This window comes from Plecotus auritus, assembly GCF_963455305.1.
Source record: "Plecotus auritus genome assembly, chromosome: 8".
In the NCBI taxonomy this organism is placed as follows: domain Eukaryota; kingdom Metazoa; phylum Chordata; class Mammalia; order Chiroptera; family Vespertilionidae; genus Plecotus; species Plecotus auritus.
Window position 1 is genome coordinate 171,284,240 of NC_137782.1, and position 13,796 is coordinate 171,298,035.

A 13,796-nucleotide genomic window follows, 5' to 3' on the forward strand; every position below is an offset into this window, starting at 1 on the left:
CCCATTTTTGAACATTGGGCTGGGACCTCAGATGCCAGTCCTCACTGGGAGGAGTCTATAGTCTGGAGACCAAGGAGACCCAGGTGGAACCTCCAGTTTCCCACCCACTGACTGCCCTCAGGGGACCTCTAGGAGGGTAGAAACTTTTTAAATCTGTTTCCTTGTCTAAAAAAATAGGCATTATAAGTGGTGGGGATCAATTCTCCTTGAATCTCTCGGGTTTCTACGTATTTGGGTATGAGCAGGCAAATTGTTTCCAAATAGCTTTTTGAGAATCCTATATAATAAAAGCCTAATATGCTAAGTGTCCGGTCCTCTGGTAGGCCGTTCAACCAATCAAAGCGTAATAAGCTAATGATATGCTAAGGCTGCTAAACTGATCACTATGATGTGCACTGACCACCAGGGGGCAGACGCTCCTACTGGTAGATTAGCTTGTTGCTGAGGTCCAGCCAATGGAGACTGAGCGAGATGGGCCAGACACTCCCTGGAGCCCCCCCCCCGTGGTCCCTTCCCGGCTGGCCAACCACCCTCGTCCCTCTCTGGCCCCGGTCGTACACTGGTGGGGTCCCTCAGCCTGGCCTGTGCACTCTGGCAATCCGGGATGCCTTGGGGGATGTCGGAGAGCTAGTTTCGGACCCATCCTGCAATCCAAGCCAAGGGACCCCACTGGTGCATGAATTTGTGCACCGGCCCTTTAGTATTTACATAAACAAATGACCCTGAAAAGATGTAGTGACTCCTTCTTAAAAAAAAAAAAAAAGAATGACCACATTTGGGATGATAAAGTGAAGTATCTTTACATTTCAGGGTAATGAGAGTAGTGGGTTTCCTGAGAGGAAGATGGGCAGCTTTGCCAGAATCCTTGTGTAAGAATGGTTTCCTAACTCAGGGTTCCTGGAACATGCTCTGATGTGTCATGGATGGGTGCCTTCTTCAGTCTCCCTGTCCCTCATTGAGTGGAGGGGATACTGACAACCCAAGGGAGGGGGCTCCAGGAGACAAGCCCGAGTCCCTGCGTCACACTGTGGGAGCCACCTAGCGTCAAATGCTCACATTGGACTGTGATAGGAGTGAGCAACGGCTCTTTCCTGGGTTAAAATGAGGACTGTAATGCTGAGAATTCAAGGTGTACTTCCTATAGCTTCTAGCACTACCTTAATGAATACAAGCTGTAATGTGGAAACAGCGCTCACTGCCTTTTATATGCCCGCATCATGGAAGTTTCACCGGCACTATCTCATTAGCTGTGGATGCAACCATGAAATTTAGTTATTTTTAATTTTACAGATGAAGAACCTGAAACTTAGAAAGAGGACTTTCTTTTTTGTCATTGGTTTGTTTGCTTTCCTCACAAGATCACCCAGCGAGTAAGAAGCTGAGGTAGGATTGAAACCTGGTGGGTGGCTCGAACTCTAGAAATGATGCCGCCCCTCCCTCCCAAAGCAGTTACTTCATTAGATTCTTTAGATAAAGCTGGTTCACACTCAGAATGCCAGGGAAAGCCGAGAACAAAAGCCAGTGATGTCCAGCATTTGCTTGATTCCCTTGCTGAATTGTGTTTTGAACTACTGCTCCTTGTTTCATGCATTTAACCATTCTTGGTGCTAGATTCTGACCCTAATCCCTACCAGGGACAGGGTTGCATTCCTGGTGGGTTCGTCATGCTCTCCTAGGCCTGCTCTGTGGTCCTAGCCTCTGACTGTAGGCACGGAGAACAATGAATGTGAGAGGCCCCTATTCCACTCTGGGTATCTAGGACCTGTACTTGCCAAGACAACCCTACTTCACCTCCTTTCCCACTGGGGAATTTGAGTGATGCTGATGTGATGAAAGCATTTGCAAGGCATTTCACAAGGCCTGTTTTGCAGTGCACTGCCAGGCTCTTAAAGAATGCAATATAAATTTTTAAGCCCAGTAGTAAAGTATAAGTTACCACATAATAGAACCCTTAAATTATTGAGGGGATAGCATCATCCGGAGATTTCTCAAAGGAGTGCTTATGGAAGAGAGATGTCTGCTCAGTACAACCCTTGAAAGCAATAACATGATCCAGAGTCTGCGTTTTTCAAGAACTAGAAAGGAAAATGTTTGGTTTTTCTCAACTGCCATGTGCATTTCTGTCTCCTCTACCAGACTGGACCTCCTCCAGACTGATCACCAAGGCTTCCTCTTCTTCTGTCTCTCACCTCACACCCAGACTGCTGATGTACATGTACTGAAGTGCTCAGATATCCCGTGGCTCTTATTAGTCCTCAGAGAATAGGCTAACCTTTTCCATAGACATCAACGAGATAAATAAAGACCAGGATGACTCCCCAGTGAATAATGTAGTTATTTCAATTAGGTTCATTGTGCACCTGCAGTGCACAAGCTTCTAAGATGTGCATTGTAGGTGCAGGTGAGGAGAAGCAAAAATCCTGGCCTTCATGCACTGGCATAATGATATGATTCTGTATGTAGCAAATTTAAGAGGACATACAGATAAATTAGCAAAATTACAAGGGGAGTTTAGTGAGGTCATCAGATATAAGACCAATGAAGTAAAAAGCAATTGGTTTTTAGAAATGATTTTGTTGAATTAAAGAGAAAGAGGAAGGAAGAGGGTGAGGGAGGGAGAGAGAGAGAGAAACATCATGTGAGAGGTATTCAGATGCTTTCTCAGAATCTGGAAATGTTCAGTTTCTTGATCTTGGTGGTAGTCACATGGATGTTTAATTTATAATAATTAAGCTGTACATTTTATATGCATATTTAATTTAATAAGATTAAAAAGATCTACATCTTTAGCTCATATCATTTTCCTAAGCTTCTGGTTTTATATATTTAAACACCTAATGGACATCACCACTGCTGTGTTCTACTGGCACTTCAAACTCAGCACAACTCAGATTACTTTTGTCCTACCCCCCAAATCTGCCCTACCTTCTGAATTTCTCAAGTGGATGAATTTTTCAAGCCGGGAACCAGTATATCATCATTGCCCTGTCCTGTCCCCTAATCAACACTTTCAATAAAGTTCAGTTGAGTTTACCCTTTCATATTTTTGGACTCTTTTTTAATGCCAACTTCTGCCTTCATGTCGCCACCATGGTGTCTGATCTATATGCCGTTAGCAGCCTCCTAACAGTTCCCCTTTCCTGCTGCCTGGTCTGCTTTGCTCTGTGCTGTCTTCCATGCCATTGTCAGAGTTCTCTGGTGAAATACCAATCTGATCCTGTCCACCCCCTCATTAAACTTGCATTGGCTTATGTCAGCTTACACAAATCATCCTTAACCTTTCTCTGTGGGCTTATTAATTATGCTCTCTTACAGTCCATGCTTCTGAAACAGTGTCTTATTTACTAACGACACAGTGATTAAAGAACAAAGGCATCGACTCTCCCTCTCTCCTCCCTCCCACCCGTGTACCATGTTTTCCTCATGGGCCGCACCTTCATCTTTCAGTGTGTGAGGTGCTCTCCTGCACCTCGTATATACCTCCACGTTGTTTTCTAATTATCTCCTCTGCTCTGAGCTCCAGGGACTATGACAGAACAAGCACTCAATAAATGTATAATGAACATTTCTGATGAAATGAATTCAGAGGCAGGAAGTGTCACCTCTCTTGAGAAGATTCAAGAGACTTCATTGCCTATTTGTGCTTGAAAGCTGACTGAGCATTCAAAATAGAGAGAATGTCACAAATATGGAACAGAGACTGAAATCCGAGCGGTCACAGGAAAGACCGAGTTGTTCAGTATTTATAAGTTTACATCTTTTGTTGGGAGATTGATTTTCTAAAAAAAATCTGCTGTGTCTGCTGTTTGGCTATTCAACATTCAGTCCAACTGGTGCTTGATGGGAGACATTACTTTCCATTGATTATTTGTATCCAATACATGACAGAAAGACTACATTCCTGAACTGGCTGTGAAATCATAAATATTTAAATCCAAGTTATTTGCCATGCATAGAAATAATCGAGTCATGAAAGCTAACTTACATGTTTGGTGACCTGATTATTGTTTTTTGCAGCTCTAATTTACATCCCACAGCAAGTCACTGAAATGGCTTAGAGGAGCGTGTTGTTTTAATACTGCAGTAGATGGTCACCTTGCATACATAGGTTCAAAGAACAAGGCATTTGGAAGAGATCTGAGCTGTCATGCAGCTCAGTCTTCTACATATCAGACAACGAAATAGTCTCAGAGGGTCAAGTGCCATATTCACAGTCACACAGCTGATTAGGACCAGGATTAGAGTCCAAGTCTCTTGACTCCCAGTTCAAAACTTTCTACTACAAAAGGGACATGCCAACATTTACATAAACGCCATTTTAAGTAAGCATCTGAGGCAAAGGGAAACTTTTGTGACTACGTAATAGATTGCTTAAGGTTCCTTTATGTTATTAAGTGGTATCAGAGGTAGAGATTTTCTTAAATTTTGAGCTTTCAATTAAATTCATTTCCTTTGATGTTATTTATAAAAGTGGTTAATTCTCTAGCCTCTTTTTTGAAATTCAACTTTTTAAAAAATAAGATGTTCTTTTCCACTAACGAGTAATAATTTATAGTCATGATCATTGTGTTGCTTAAAATCTATGACGTTTCTGCTATTTTAATTCTATTTTGGTAGTTTCTCCCGCTGTGGGGCCACGTAGATGCAGGCAGGCCAGCGGGTTGCCTCCTTCACACAGGAGCGTCCATGGCCAAGGTGTGCAGACACTAGCTCACACCTCTTGGAAGAGCTGACAATACATACCTCTTCCCAACTCCACGTTCACTGATACTACATCTGTTGCTTAAAATTGACCACGGTGGCATATCTGCAGCACACAAATCTGCACGTCAGGGAGCCAGTGGTTAAACCTTTACCAACATGCCCCTGGGCACAGGGAGGGGGGAGGGGTTGGAGGACCAAAATGACCAAGTGAGCCAATGAATGAGTAACTGAGACAAGAGTGACTATTCCTTTCTGTGTTTTTTTCTTTTTCACTTTCTAAAATGTTAAGTCGGTGTTTCTTAAATCTGAAAAAATGCCCACAGACCCCCCCCACCTCAAGTGTTGACTTATACATGAACAAATGTGAAATGCATTTAAGTTTCTCATACTTATAATTTCTTGTGAATCTAAAATCAGAACATATTTACAAACTACATATAAAGCTACAAAACAAATAAAATTCCCCCTGAGTCTGCCAGTGTACTAAACAGTGTCCCTCCTCTTCTTTGAAAAAAACAACAAACACAAAAAAACAAATACAATTCCAGTGGACTATACTGATAACACAGTAGATGATATTGTGAAGAAACTAAATCACCACTCATAGATTGAATGAGATGCTGATTGCTATAATGCAGGCTTTTTCAGGTCAGAGGATGATCCTGTCCATTGTTCTTTGATGGTTCAGTTTTTTTCCCACGACTTTTCTCTCTTTGAGCTATTTTAAAGCCTTAATTTCTACATCATGCTGTGAGTTGTATTTATTTGCAATGAGTGTTATATGCTGGAAACACACTTACCTCGTGTTTTCTCATTAACCTTTCTCAATTAAGTCCTGCTGCTGGGTGCAATGTGATCTTTAACTGAAGGTAAATGAGGCCAGTGGAATCATGTCTCAGGCTTGTTCTTAAGTAGATGCTCATCCAGGTATTCCAGCACAGATTTACAGTGAGTTGGGACACATTGCTCCCTGGAATTCCAGAGAGATAGCTTCAGGAGAAACCGAGTCAGAGGCAGGGATGGGACCAGACGTCCTGGGGTCTGCAAGTGACATCAAAGGTCACATTTTAGGGTTTGGAGTGGGGTCAAATGGGGAACAGATGGGCTCTGAGAGAAGGTCGGCCAGATGGTGATGGGATGCCTTAGAGGGGAACCATGTAAGTTTTTCCTCCTGACTCTACCAGCCCTCCTGAAACACGAGAACATCATGCATTGTTTGGTGAAATTGGATTCCTTGAAGAAGCTGGTGAGGGGCAGACCTCTGCATGGAAGGCCCGCAAGAAAGGGATGAGAATTCCTCAGCCATAGGATAGGATGAGATACTGCTATTTGCAATAACATGGATGGACCTTGAGAACAGCATGCTAAGTGAAATAAGTGAGACAGAAAAAATTAAGAACCATATCATTTCACTCATATGTGGGATATAAAACTGAAAGCAACAAATGAACAAACAAGAAAAATAAAAACTCATAGACACGGACAACAGAATGGTGGTTACCAGGGGGAAGGGGATTGGGGGGAAAGTAAAGGGTAAAGAGGGTAAAATATATGGTGATAGAAGATGATTTAACTTTGGATGGTGGGCACACAATGAAATATATGGATCAAGTATCGTAGAAATGTACACTTGAAACTTACACAATCTTATTAACCAATGTCACCCCAATAAATTTAGTTACAAAAAGAAAGGGATAGAAAGATAGAGGCAAGAGGTAAGATTGCCTAGCATGACTCTGGATTCATCCACATTCAGGAAATGAAATATTTAAATTTCCAAATGGTGTCCTGTTGATAAATAGTAACAAACACACATCTCACTAGGCACAGCATCACACACATCATATATCATTAAACACAGGTCTCATGTATATGTGAGTGTGTGTGTTTGTCATTTACATATTTTTTTGCCATAAAAGTTTATGTTTGTTTAGAATGAATAAGCAAGTGCAAATGATTAAAAATTTAAAATTTGAGCAAATCTCTAAAACACCACAACATCCAATACCTTACATTTACATATTTACAAAATCTTGTGACCTTGTAAACACATTGCTAGGGAACTCCCCATTTCCCTCCCTCGCCTCCCCCAGTTCTTTGGAAGAGCTCAGTGTGTGAAGGGCCCTGAAAGTTGAGCTTCATTCCGTTCACAGTGTGCCCATTGTTTCTAGCTGGGTTAAAGATGATCTCTTCCCCCCGACCCCTCACCAAACTTAGCTGCTTGCAACAACAGCTATTTATTATCTCACGTACTTTCTGGGGATCTGCTGGTACTAAGTTGCAAAGCCAATGGAACCCTGAACTGCTTGATTCCAGCATCTACAGTCGTATCCATAACCTCATAGCCTTCAACACTCGCGCGGTCACACCTTCCTACTAGTAAATGCCCAGCAGACTTTTGGAAATTCCAGTGGTGTTTGTGGTTTGGTGCTTCATATAGACCATGCTTCTCAGACTTCCATGTGCATTCACATCACCTGGGGACTCGTTAGAACGCAGATTCTGATTCGTGGGTCTGAACGAGGGCCCAAGAGTCTGTATTTCCATTCTGAGGATGTTCCTGATTTGGTCCCTGGACCACGCTTTCAATCACATAGGTATAGACTACCGGGCCTTGAGTGTTTCCCTTCCTTCCCCACTTCCTTCCCCTTTTCTTTGTCTGTTTACTGGGCTCCTTCTCTATCTTATAACTAGTGTTATGTGCTGCCATTTAAGAGGTAAAAGTCGCCTCTTAATACCTTTATATTTTTGTCTTTATTTACCTATACATTTTGTACTTTCACATTAAAGTGCAAAATGAGAAGGAAAGCCAACCCCCCTCAAAGTTGGCTTGTCTGTCTCAACCAATTGTAAGGACCTCGAAGGCAGACCATTGTCTACACACTGAAATCAACAAATCTAAGATCAAATCCCAGCTCTACTTCTCATTCACTACAGGTGACACGTGGGCAAGTTCCTTAGCCTCTGAGCCTCTGTGGTCACCTGAGAAGCAGGCCGGAGTCGCCTGTGCATAGGACCAGGGGTGCTCGAGAAGTGTCCGGCACAGGGCTGGGCTCCTCTGGCTTTGAGACATGCCCATCCCATTCCCCACCTGCCTGCCACTAGGACGTCCAGGGTGTTCCAAGTTCTAGGTGGGCTGGGCAGAGTGTCGGGGAAGCAAAGCCAAGGGAGGTTGGCCTTCCTTCTCATTTTGAACTTCAGTTGAAAGCTTTCATGGTGTGGTAGAAAATATTTACATTTTTGTTATTTTAAAATTTCCCATAAGACAATGCTTTGAAATTCTCATTTTAAACTATAAGGAAAGATGGTTGATATGGTAACTAGGCTTTAAAAAAAACACCTATGCATTTCATCTATTATAAAAAAATAAGTAAAAGCTAGTATATTTTTATTGCTAGTGGATTTATCACTCAATTCAGCTGCAATTTCAACTCCTTAAAAAATTCCAATGTTACTAGGAGTTTGCTTTTCACTGGAAAAGAATGAAGTAATCACTGGGAAACAATTAAAACCTCGAACGGCTATAGTGGGACGTGGGATAGGACTCTGGCCAGCTATAGACGAGCAGAACTGTGCTCTAGTCCTGCTTTTCCAACAATGTGCTGTGAGATCCTCATGAAAACTGCTTTTGATGTATCCAGGCTCTTTCTTCTGAGTGGGTCAGACCAAACGATCTATAAGATCCTTTTTTGCTCTTCAGAAAAAAAAGAAGCCAACTATGATTCTTATTAATGTAGTTATGAGTATTGGGGAAATGAAAACTTCAGTCAAGTAAAACATCTTTATAAGTTTTACAAATGAATAGTGTAAACGAGAAATAGGGAGACGTGTTTAAAATGCTTGAGAGAACACTTTCAAGTAATGTGAAGCCCTTGAAGAGCATGGATTTAGATATAAAAACATTGATTGGCGAATTGCAAACCATTCTTAACGACTAATTAATGCATGCCAGGGAAACATGCTTTGCTTAAATTGAGTCCCTGTAGATTCTTGACAGGAATAAAACTATACTTGGTTAGAAAAGCATCCTATCTACAACTTATGTGTGTTTTGCTAATTTGGTTTGGACAGAGCTGTATCACACAGTGGTTCCTGGCACAGGCGCTGCTGTGAGATTTAGAGGTCAAACTCTGACTCTGTCACTGGCAGCCTATTTGACCTTGGACAAGTCATTGAACCCCCACTGTAGAAGCAGCTTCCTAAGTGTAGCAGAGTGGTGATGAGAATTAATGAGGTATTATATTTTGAATGTTGCTAGGGTATAGTAGATGTTCAGTAATTGCTTTATGTTATTATGATAGCTTCATTTTAGTGATTCACTTCACAATATGATCTAGAATCTTATATCAAACTACAGTCTTATATTCACCACGTAAATTTATTCTTAAAATGTCCATTGCCTATTCAAGTTGCTCACATGGTTACAAATTTCATTGGGAGGTCACACCGTGTGATGGAAGGAAAGCAGACAGGGAGACAAGCAAATGTCACTTTGGTGAGTCATCTCTCTCATGGATCTGGCTGTCTTCATCCATAACTAAGAAGGTGGGTTGGATTCAATGATTAGATTAGATCTGCTTCACTGGGGGTTCATGGTCTTTGGGGGGCTGATAAGTAGGCAAAAGTCGTGTGTAAAGTATCATGTGTAGGTGCAGTGTTCTAGGGTGAAGGTCTATACCACTCATCAGACTCTGAGACGGGTCCAAGAAGAATTAAGAGCCTCCCGTCTCAAGGATCCTTAGCTTCCCTTTTGACTCTAAAGTCCCCCAACTGTGGAACATTGGAATTTTGGTGAAATCACTCAGGGGAACAGCTGTTCTGGAGAAATTGATAACTAGAGCTATTTCTTGGTGAAATAGAAAACTGGTATTTTGACAGGTCCTTCTGGAAATAGTGGAAACACAGGAAAACAGAGAACAAATTTTCAACTGCCAGATGACCCAGCTCGTCCCTCTATTTTAATGAGACAAATGCTACCCACCTCATTCTTTGGGAGCATTTGCATGGCTGTGAGTGTTGTGATTCCAGATTTAGAGCTGTTTATTATCTACACAATGATGACATCAGTATTTTGGGGTGTAATTTTTTTTTATTTTTCTAACAAGACAGAAGAATATATCATTTTTGGTCAAGTCTCACCACTCGCTACTCTGTATTAATCAGGTCAAGTTTTCTTGATGGTCTGTGCTGTGAGGGGGTGCAGTCTTGTAGGACTGAGTCCCTGGCCTGTGGGATCGCACACTATCTCTAGGTAGCTAATGTCAGAATGGAGTTAATTGCTTGCTTGTAAGGGGAAAAAACACACCCAGCAGAGGAGCCCATAGCAGTGGCTCAGGGCCCCGCCTAGGCTGTTCAGGGAAAACTCTGTAGAGGAGTTAACTTCACCTTGGTTTTGAAGAATAAGTAGGAATTGTTCAGATAAAAAAGTGTAGGTAGGAAAGGGCAATTCAGGCAGAAGATATAGCTGTTCAAAGAGCTAAAAATAGGTAAGCATTATAAGTTAATAAAAATGCAAGATGTGCTTGAGTACCATGGAGCAGGGAGTCCTTCCTGCCGTCACCTCTGAGCATCCTCACCAGCTGGCCATGCTCCTTCAGGGCTCATTTCTCCCCACTGGCTGCTTTGGGAGTGGGGGGAGGTTTGGCAGTCAGACTGTCTGGTGCCACTCAGATAGGGCTTACCTTGACACTGTAATGACTGCCACAAACTGACCAAATCATTAAGAGCACTTGATACTCACTATATGTTAAGTTTTTTGGTTTTAGTTCTGTATATATAATTTCTGTTGTGAGAGACATGCTGGGAAGAGTGAAAATAACACAAAAATGGGACAATGGACCTGAGAACAAATTCTTACTCTACTGTAACCAACCCTGTTTTTCTGGGCAACCCATGTAAACACTGAGTCTCAGCTCTCTGCAAAATTATGATTAATAATATTAACTACATTATAGGGTTATTGAGAAGAGTAAATGAGATGATGGGTGCAGATAGAATTTTGAAAGATTAGGATTAATGATGAGTATTATTACATATCACACAATCACATAGAGAGTAGTTCAGGATAAATCTGAATGTATAGGAAAATATCTCAAGAAACTTTTTTTTAAAAGATATTTATTGTTGAAAGTATTACATAGGTCCTCCTTTTCCCCCCAATTAACCTCTTCCAGCCCGCTCCAGTCCTCCCCTGCCTCCTCCCTGCCCAGGCCTGCACCACCCCATTGTCTGAGTCCATGGGTTATGCTTATATGCATACAAGTTCATTGGTTGATCTCTTCCCACCCACTCTCCCCTGCCTTCCCTCTGAGAAAGGTAAGTATCACATAATCTCACTCATATGCGTAATCTAGTGAAACAAATAAACTGAAATAGAAGCATGAACAGACTGTTGAACCTCAAGGAACTTTTTGAAAGAGGTGAGAAGACAACTCATTGGACATGAAGTAGGAGGTGACCACAAGACAGTATCATGGAGCTGAGAGGAGATATCTGGGATTAAGATAAAGATTTGAGTGTTACATTAGAAGCACATTGGAAGTAGTTAGAAGTGGAGAGGGAAGGTGATTGAGCTTTCCAAGAACAAATGAACAGACAGAGAGGATGCTGAAGGTTGGATTAAGTGACTCTTTATTGGAAATTATAAATCGAAAACGTCAGATCTTATTCATTGTTGACAAAGCTTTGGGTATTTTTCCAATGTGCAGACTTTGGCTGACAACAAAGTGTAATTGCCAGGAGTTAGATTTATTCTGTAAAGAAATTCTTCCCAAAGTAAGAAATTTTGGCTCTCACTCTGGGACTGTGTGTGCTCAGCCTCAAAACAACTCTTGATAGTTGTCAGTTTGGATCACAATTGGGCCACTATTTTCACACTTGTGTTTTGAATGAAATAGTTTTGATTCCTGGATGTGGATGAGTTCTCGAAACCTCACAGTCACCTGTTTGATCTGAACCAGTTTGGACGTTTGATCTTCAGGTCTTCTTATGACACAAAGGAGGTTTTTATCTTTTTTTAAAAAAGGTGACCAAATAACTTGTTCTTTCTACCTCAGTGTAATAGACTTCTCTAGAGAAACAGATCAATAGGATATATGTGGAGAGGGGAAGATATATTTCAAAGGAATTTGTTCATACCATTATGGAAGCTGAGAAGTTCCACAAATTGCTCTCTGCATGTTGGAGACCCAGGACAGTTGGTGGTAGCATTCTGTCCAGGTTGAAGACCTGGGAACCAAGAGCCCCGAGGGTGGGAAAAGATTGATGTCCCAGCTCAATCAGGCAGGAAGGGCTGAGTTCTTCCCTCTACCATCTTTTGGTTTTATTAATACCCTCAAAGAATTGGAGGGTACCTACCCACATTGGGGAGAGCAAACCACTTTCTGAGCCCACTGATTCAAATACCAATTTCATCTGGAAACATTCTCATAGACACACCCAGAAATAATGTTTAGCCAAATATGTAGTCGCTCTATGATCCTTGACATGTAAAATTAGCCATCTCATGCAGAATAAAAGGCATGGGAATATTTGAAATGTCTAATCCAGGGGTGGGCAAACTTTTTGACTTGAGGGCCACAATGGGTTTTTAAACTGGACTGGAGGGCCGGAACAAAAGCATGGATGGAGTGTTTGTGTGAACTAATATAAATTCAAAGTAAAGGAGCGGAGGGGAGAGCAAGAGAACCCTCTGCTCTTTCGGCTCCGCGGGCCGGATAGAACAGCCGAACAGGCCGGATCTGGCCCGCGGGCTGTAGTTTGCCCACGGCTGGTCTAATCTGTCTTCCTTCCTCTTTCCCTTTCTCATTTCCTTCCTCCAACATTTTCTATGAATCAGTGAATGTCAATTTAACATCTATTTTGTTCCAGGTACTATGGTGGGGGATTTGATCAGTACAACATAGTCCTCACCCTTGAGGAGGGTGGTCTACCAGGGAAGGTGGTAATGTAAGTGAATGCTTGTTGGGCAATGTGAAGGGTGATGTGATGGAGATGAAAAGAAGATGTGCTGGGGGCTTACAGTACTGTTGCTTTGTTGTCTTCAATGAACTATCTCATCCAGCACTCCTTATCTGATCTCTCTCTCATTGACTCTGGGCTTGAGCATGTGATTAGCTTTGACCAATAGAACACTGACTAGTATGATGCGAGCAGAGGCTGCCTAAGCCCTTGCACATTGGGTCCTGTCTTCTTGGAATGCTCCTTTTTGCAACCTGGTCACTGTTCTGTGAGGAAGGTCAAATAGCCACATGGAGAGGACCTCTACCCTAGAGACACAGCCGAGCTGCCCCCTGGTGGCTGGTACCAACTGCTGCCATGTGAATGAGGACATTGGTGTTATCCAGCAGGGGTGGGCAAACTTTTTGACTCGAGGGCCACAATGGGTTCTTAAACTGGACCGGAGGGCCGGAACAAAAGCATGGATGGAGTGTTTGTGTGAACTAATATAAATTCAAAGTAAAGGAGCGGAGGGGAGAGCAAGAGAACCAGATAGAACAGCCGGATCCGGCCCGCGGGCCGTAGTTTGCCCACGGCTGACTAACCCATTGTCCTGGCCAGTGTCTTGGAGCAGAACAATCACTTGGCCAACAAGCAGAATCATGAGAAACGACAAGTTGATGTTGTTTTCAGCCACAAAGTTTTGAGTTGGTTTGTTGCTGTTATCTAACGGAAGCAGGGCTTGTAGTTTCTTAACAGTGGTTTCTCTGGTCACGTGACTGCTCTTCCTTCCTTATCAGCCCTTATGGGCTCAATTGTGCACCCCACCCTCCCGATTTATAGGGTTGAATCCCCAACCCCTGGTACTTCAGAACGTCACTGTGTATGGAGGTAGGGCTTTTAAAGTGATGACCAAATTATAATAAGGCCACAAGAGTAGGCCCTTATCTAATCTGAATAGCATTCTTATAAGAAGAGGACATTTAGCCTTGGCTGGTGTGGCTCAGTTGGTCAGAATGTCTTCCCAGGCACTGAAAGGTTGGGGGTTCTATTCAGAGTCAGGGCACATACCTAGATGGCAGGTTCAGTCCTCAATTGGGGCACATACGAGAGGCAACTAATCTCTCTCTCTCTCTCTCTCTCTCTCTCTCTCT